Raw genomic sequence first — 7,935 nt, 5'->3', positions numbered from 1 at the left:
GTTTCGGGAGGTACACTCCTAAATATTTTATAATGTGTACAGTAAGTTTAAATGGAATTTCTCTTTCTATCTCTTGCTGTTGGGCTTTGTTGGTAATATATAGAAATGCCAATGATTTATGTGGGTTTATTTTATAGCCTGCAACTTTGCTAAAGTTGTTTATTATTTCAAGTAGTTTTTTACTTGATTCTCTGGGATTCTCTAAGTATAACATCATGTCATCTGCAAAGAGTGATAGCTTTGTTTCTTCTTTGCCTATTCTAATGCCTTCAATGTCTTTTTCTTCTCTTATTGCTAAAGCTAACGTTTCCAGTACGATGTTGAATAACAGTGGTGATAATGGACATCCTTGTTTCACCCCCAATCTTATTGGAAATGCTTCTAGCTTGTCCCCATTACATATTATGCTTGCTGAAGGTTTTAGATAGATGCTATTTATTATTTTAAGGAAGACTCCATTTATACCTATGCTCTCTAGTGTTTTTAATAGGAATGGATGTTGTATTTTGTCAAAAGCTTTTTCTGCATCTATTGAGAAGATCATGTGGTTTCTGTTAGTTTTGGTGTTGATATGATGGATTATGGTGATAGTTTTCCTTATATTGAACCAGCCCTGCATTCCTGGTATAAATCCTACCTGGTCATAGTGTATTATTCGTGTGATGAATTGCTGTAATCTATTTGCTAATATTTTGTTTAAAATTTTTGCATCTATATTCATTAGAGAAATTGGTCTATAATTTTCTTTCTCTGTTTTGACTCTTCCTGGTTTAGGTATCAGTACCATATTTGTATCATAAAAAGAATTTGGTAAGATTCCTTCTTTACCTATTTTACCAAATAGTTTATATAGTATTAGAATTAATTGTTCTTTAAATGTTGGGAATGCTCTTCTTTAAGTGATGTCAATTACCCAGGAGTTTCAGGTTCCAAGTTTTAGATTCCTAACAATTTATGGCTTGGTTTTGTGGTGAGTGCCTATGAAAGATAGAGTCACGATCTGGAATTCTGGGAATTTTATAGCTCTGTATGAGAAAGGCCATCTTAACAATGAGTGCTGCCCAACAATGCAATGTGCTGTCTCACTAAACAGTCTTTAAGTGGAAATTGGAAGACCACATAGGAGAGAAGATGCAGAAGGAGTTCATGTTTAGGAAAGGGTTGTACCAAATGGTCCTAACTCTATGAGTCCATTTGATAGGGTTGTATATGAAGGGAGGGACAAAGGGACAAAGCATTAATCCTTTTTCTTTTGGCCTTATATTGTGAAGGAGAGAAACTCTATCTGTTGAGTCTGAGGCATTTTGTGAAATTTACTAGGTCAAATGAAAGTCCAATGTATTTTGATTCAAAGTTGGGCTGTTTGATCTCACAGAAGGGCTTTTCATCTCTCTTTGATCAAGTTTTAAGTTTTGACTAAGGTGCTGTTTGAGACCAGGGCACCATTTATTAGTGCTGCTGTCATGTTGCATACTTAAATGATGAATGGTTTGTTAAAGTGGAAAATGCTCAAACACCCTAGTCCAGGGCTGGCCCTGGGCAGTAAATTGTAAAAGTGGTTTGTCTTTGCTTCATCCTTTCCTCTTATCCCCTTCAGTGCCCATATCCTGTCCCCTGTCCCACCCCCCTAGCAGTCAATGTTTTTATGGCGCCCACTTCTTTCAGAGAATCATAGAATTCAATTCAACTCAATAAACATTTACTAAGCACCAACTGTGTGCATTGCACTCTGTTAGACTTTGGGAAATGCAAAGACAAATAACTCTAAAAATTGTTTCCTGTCTTCAAGGAATTTCTTTATCCTTTCTTTTTTTCTGAGGGGGGATGGGGTGAGGTGGGAAGTGAATACAATATGTCAACAGACAAGTAAATAAAAGATAATTTCAAGAATTACACATCACTACGATCTAGAATGCTTAGGAAAAGCATATAAGGCACCTTGGAGGAAGCTAAGGATCCTAAGATACAGAGGTGACTAGGAAATACATTCCGGGCATGCAGAACAGCCTGTCCATAGTCACAGAGGTGATAGAGAAATGTTCCAGTTTGGCTGGAACAGGGACAATTTGGCCACATTTGGCTGGAACCCAGAAGGTATAAAGGGAAGTAACATAAACTAAGCCTGAAAAGATAAGCTAGAGCCAGCTTGTGAAGGGCTTTAAATGTCAACCCAAGGCATTTGAATTTTATTCTAGAGTCAGAGGGGAGCTGCTGAGGCTTCTTGCCCAGGGAAATGGCCTAGTTAGATTTAGGCTTTAGGAGCAGTAGTCTGGTAGCTGGATAAAGAAAGGAGAGTCTGGGAGCAGGGAGACCTTATAAGAGTATTGGTCAGGGATTCTTATCCTTTTTTTGTGTGGTGGACCCCTTGGGCAGTCTGGTGAAACCCTCTCAGAATAAAGTTTTTAAATGTATTAAATGAAATACTTCAGAGGAAAACAATTATATAGAAATACAGTTATCAGTTATCAAAATTAAACACACACACACACACACACACACACACACACACACAAAATCATAGATCCCAGGTTAAGAATTCCTGCCGCAAGTGTAAAGTTTGTAAAATTTGAACCAGGATGAAAGCTATGTAAATGGAAGGGAGGTGAGAGACAATAGTTATATTGTGGAAGTGGAATGGACGAAACTTGGTTAAATGATTACATACAGGTAGGTGAGGGAACATGCCACATTCCTGAGAATTGAGGATGACTTGGAAATTGTGAACCTAAGTGACTTTATCCTCAAGAGAAATGAGGAGATTTGGGTATGTGTGGCAAAATTAGGGAGGAAGATCATGGGTTCCATTTTGGATGTTTTGAGCTAGCATACCTATGGGATTCATTCTATGGAATGAGTCTTAGATCATAAAATATTAGAGCTAATTGGGACTTTAGAATAAAGAGCATTCACTTTTAGAGTTAGACAGAGTCTTGGAGCCATCTAGGCCAATTTATTCAAACTGAGGTGTTTGGGAGTTAAGCTATGGTCCCACTGTCCTCATTTTACAAAAGAACTGATAAGGGAGAATCATGCTTGATGTGGGCCTAAATAGTGAAATTTTGGTTATTGACAGGAGAGATAATCTTGGATGGGAGCATCTTCCCAGTGCTCCTAAAATCATACCAGTAGGAGACCACCTACTTTGTCCATATTCTTGCTTCATTTTGGAAAAGTCTCTGCTTTACTAGGAAATAAATCATCTTGTACTTTTATAGGTAAAGGCTCTCACACTTACAAGCATTGCCAGGAAATTAAATATCAAAGGTTGGAACTAGAACGGACCTTTGAGTCAAGTCCTGCTATGTGTCGGAGGCAGCTCAAACTAGTTCTCTAGAGCCAATTGCCAAGTTTTCAGTGAGAGCATTTACTTCTAAGCAATCAGCAAATACTAAACATCAGGGATTGATTTGTTATTTTGTTGATTGTCTAGACTTAAAAAAGTGTTGGAGAAAATGTTAATAATGAAGATTAAACTTAAAAGTATGTCATATATGCTTTTTTTTTTTTTGGCAAGGCAGTTATTCAATACTTACCAGCATTTACCTCCTCTAATCTACCCCTTCATTTTACAGATGGGGCAACTGAAGACCAGAGAAGTTAAGCAAGTTCCTTATACACACAGATAATGAGGACAGAGCCATAACATAGTAATTTATATTTAGAGTATGTACTAGTCTACCCTTCGTCACATAATGCAAGCTTGGTAATACAGCCAAAATGAAGGAAAATCAGTGTGAATTTGTGGGAAAAAATGAATTGTAGAATATTTTTAAAATTGTAGAACATTTTAAAAGAGGTTTTAATGCCTTCAATATATATGGTAATATGAACTATGTTAATGAAATGTTACCCAGTAGAGTTCCATAGGAGTCCTACTTTAATTAATAGGATAATTAACATAAGAATGTCTCAAACCTGGGTGCCCAGGACTAGGTCTGAGCCCTGACTCTACTACTTGCTACCTATGTGACCTTGATCAAGTGACTTTTCCTTCTTTGGCCTTCATTTTCCTCATATGTGAAATAAGAAGGTCAGTGTGTTTGATTGAAAAGAATGCTCGGTTTGGAGTCAGAAGATAGGAGTTTGAAGCCCAGTCTATGACCCTGGTTTGGTTCCAACTCTGATTAGAGGGATCCTAAGGTCTCTTACAGCCCTAAGTCCTCTATCTACTCCTATATAAATTATGCTTCGAAAGTGTTTCATCCTCACAACACACACATGGAGGGTTGGTAGGGTAGGTATTCCTAATTCATGGAGGAAGAAAGTGAGATTCAGAGTTGAAATTTAATGCTGAAGGTCTTTAAAACTAGGTCTTCAGAATCTAAGGTCAATGCTCAACCCACTATACCACTAATTTCTCTTTCTCTTTCTGCAGTAATCCTCTAAGTACCTTAGGAATGTTCTAAATAAGGTCAGAGAAACCAGAGACATTAATTACTTACCAGTACTTGGACTTGCTTTCAGGGTTTTTTTTTTTTTTATTATTATTTCTTTAAAGAAACAAAAAAGAGAGGCAGTGGACAAAGTTGTGTAATGGATAGAGGGCCAACCTTGGAAGACTTTGGTTCAGGACAAGCTTCTGGCTGGGTGACCCTGAACTGGCCATTTGACCTCTCAGTGCCCCGGACAACTCTTAGGACTACGGTAAGTTGTAGAGTAGATGCCCATCTGCACTAGTAGAGGGAGTTTCATCACAGGGAGTTCCCTATACCAATGAAATCACAGGAACACACAGACAAGCATATCTATAGCTTTGTCAGGACTTTAAAAAAAAGCATGATTTATTGTAGCTGGCACTTCTCTATGGTATCTTTAGAGGAAAAACCAGTCTTGCCAGTCGGGCCACTGGAAAATGAGCAACTCCCACGTGGTTTCAGCAAAACTCAAAAAAAAGCCTGCTCAGAGAGCTCATGTGCAAATCCTGCTTGTGGGTGTGTGGGTGATGGCATGTTGTCCCTCACCCTCTCCTCCCTAGGCACTTCCCCATGCCTGTGTTTGACACCCTTCTACTTCAGGATGCTGCTCTCCTTTACCACTGCCCCTCCCTTGACTTATTTAGGATCTTAACCTCTGTTGGAAAATGACCCAGCCATCATCATTATGGTTTCTCAGGATTCCTACCCAATCCTTTCCTGGATTCAGAAAGCCTATTTGGATCAGGGGACTTAAAATTAGAGGGGACCTGTGGGATCCTCAAGTCTGGCCAGTTTATTTTATAGATAAGACAACTGAGTCAGAGGGAGTGCCCTCATAAGTGAAATCACAGATCTTTTCAATAAGCTATTAAGTACTGGATAATATAAATATGTATATGTATATATATATATACATATCTGTATGTGTATATGTGTATATATATATACATCTATGCATATATACACACACATATATATACGTACACATATGTATGTATATGGACATATAAGTATATGTCTCCTTAGGAAATACAGGCATACTTCGGAGATATTGAGGGTTTGGCTCTATATCATTGCAACAAAGGGAGTCACGTGAATTTTTTGGTTTCCTAATACATATAAAAGTTATACTTACATTATACTGTAGTCTATTAAGTGCACAATTGCATTATATCTAAAAAATTGTACATAACTTGATTAAAAAATGCTTTATTACTTAAAAATGCTAACCGTCATCTGAGCCTTCGGTGAGTCATACATTGTCTCTTTGCTGGTGGAAGGTCTGGCCTCGATGTTGATGGCTGCTGACTGATCAGGGTGGTGGTTGCTGAAGGTTGGGGTGCCTGTGGCAATTTCTTAAAGCAAGACAACAGTGAAGTTTGCCACATCGATCAACTCTTCCTTTCACTTGAACACTTAGCAGCCATTATAGGGTTATTAATTGGCCTGATTTCAATATTGCTGTGTCTTAGGTAACAGGGAGGCCTGAGGAGATGGAGAGAGACCGGCCATGGCGGGTCAGTTAATGGAGCAGTCAGAACATAACACAACATTTAGCTATTAAGGTCAGTGTCTTACATGGGTGTGCTTTGTGGTGCCTTAAAACAATTGCAATAGTAACATCAAAGATCACTCATCACAGTTCATAACAGATGTAATAATAGTGAAAAAGTCTGAAATATTTCAAGAATGACCAAAATGAGACACAGAGACATGATGTGAATGCATGCTGTTGGAAAAGTGGTGCTGATGGACTTGCTTGAAGCAGGGTTGCCAAAAACCTTCAATTTGAAAAAACCAAGCAAACCAAAACCCAAAATAACCTCCTCCCTCACCCGCTCCCTTCCCCCAGTATCTGCAAAGTACAAAGCCAAGTACAATACAACCACGTATGCCAGTAGAGGACTGAGGCAGCTAGAGGAATTGTTTCACTCTACATTTCTACATCTCTGGTACTTAGCACAGTGGCTTGGCGTATAGTGCGCTCTTAGAAAATGTTTGTGGATTGATTGATTAACTAAGTTCAAGAGATCACCTTTGCCTGAAGTAGACAATTAATGGGGGCAAGAATGATGTTTTGTGGGTATCTTGGTAATGGCTTTCATTCTCACTTCTCTTTTATTCTCAGAGAAGCTGCCTCTCTATTTGCTTTTGTAACAAGAACAACAACAACAACCACCACAACTTTCATTTAGATTGTGCTGTTAATGTTCCATTGTCTGGTCATTTCACTTTTAGATGTAAGCAGTGCCCCATCTCTTCACTTCCTGGATATAGATACTGCTTCACCCCACTCACCTCCCTCAGATGTCTAGAGCTGGATTGTAGGCCTACAAAGTGAAGGGGTGAGACAACATCTCTGCCTTTAAAGTCTGGCCTGTAATAATTAGGTTTAGCCAAACCCTTGTTGTTTTTAAAGGCTGGACCCGCAAATAAAAAAGTGTGAAATGTATTTGAAACTTGCTGATGCTGATATTTAAAACAGGAAAATCCATGGACCATCATAACCTGCTCCCTCCCCCTCCACCCTACCCCTAGTGTAAATTGATTGAGAACAATAAAACCTCAGAAGTCTGAAAGCTAAGAACAAAAGGGAACTTTTATTCACATCTTGTTGGGAACTCTGAGAAAGGTCAGATCATTTCCCCCTCATCAACCTTCTCCATCAAAAAAATGCATTGCAGATACCCTTGTTTTTCTTGTCTAAGCTTTAGCTGGGACAGGCCTTCTCTAATGGCCAGGTAAAATTGTTAAGCAATGCTAAGGCCTCTAGCTTCTCTTTTTCAGGCACTATTAGCTTTTTGTTTTTATCCAGCTTCTGTAGGGCCTGGATAAATTACACTACGTTTCCTTTCTCCTTCTCCTTCCTCCTACCTGCCCCTCTCCAAAACAAACAAACAAACAAACCAAAACAAATACACAAACAAACATTTATATTAGGTGCTCTTAACCTTTTTTGGTTCATGAGCCTGTTGGGGAGTCTTACCAGCCTGTGGACCTTCTCAAAACAAAACAAACAAAAACTGTCTATTGCTTACATTCGTATTTGAAGACAATGCTAAATTTCAACTAGAGGTTGGTGAAAATAAGGATCTATATTTTTTCGCATCCAAGTTCATGGACACCTTAAAATCTATCCATGAACCAGGTTAAGAACCCTAGCTATAGACATTATCAATTAAAGGAAGATGGATATGTAGGTGAGGTGGTAGGAGAGGACAAGGGGAAGCCCCATCTCTTTTCCTGGGTGATGAAGGTTAGAATATTTTTGTGTTGATTGTAAGCATTTACACTTCTGGGTCTTTCTTCCTTCCTTCCTTCCTTCCTTCCTTCCTTCCTTCTTTCCTGTCTTTTCTTTCTTTCTTTCTTTCTTTCTTTCTTTCTTTCTTTCTTTCTTTCCTTCTTTCTTTCTTTCTTTCTTTCTTTCTTTCTTTCTTTCTTTCTTTCTTTCTTTCTTTCTTTCTTTCTTTCTTTCTTTCTTTCTTTCTTTCTTTCTTTCTTTTCTTTCTTTCCTTCTTTC

General features: G+C 38.4%; 1 long non-coding RNA gene across 1 annotated transcript in view; it reads left to right on the top strand.

Annotated features, from left to right (window-relative positions):
• The first annotated feature begins 4,507 nt into the window (after positions 1–4,507).
• The window catches only part of LOC114023513, a 21,285-nt gene continuing 17,857 nt past the window's right edge, over positions 4,508–7,935 (top strand). Inside the window, exons 1-2 of the long non-coding RNA XR_003566811.1 lie at positions 4,508–4,644; positions 5,888–5,980. This is a non-coding gene — a long non-coding RNA (uncharacterized LOC114023513). The remainder of the gene's footprint in view (positions 4,645–5,887; positions 5,981–7,935) is intronic.

The sequence above is a fragment of the Vombatus ursinus genome, unplaced genomic scaffold, assembly GCF_900497805.2.
Source record: "Vombatus ursinus unplaced genomic scaffold, bare-nosed wombat genome assembly UNPS02014818.1, whole genome shotgun sequence".
In the NCBI taxonomy this organism is placed as follows: Eukaryota; Metazoa; Chordata; class Mammalia; order Diprotodontia; family Vombatidae; genus Vombatus; species Vombatus ursinus.
The sequence above is the reverse complement of the archived record's forward strand: the minus strand, read 5'-3'. Positions and strand labels throughout refer to the sequence as shown.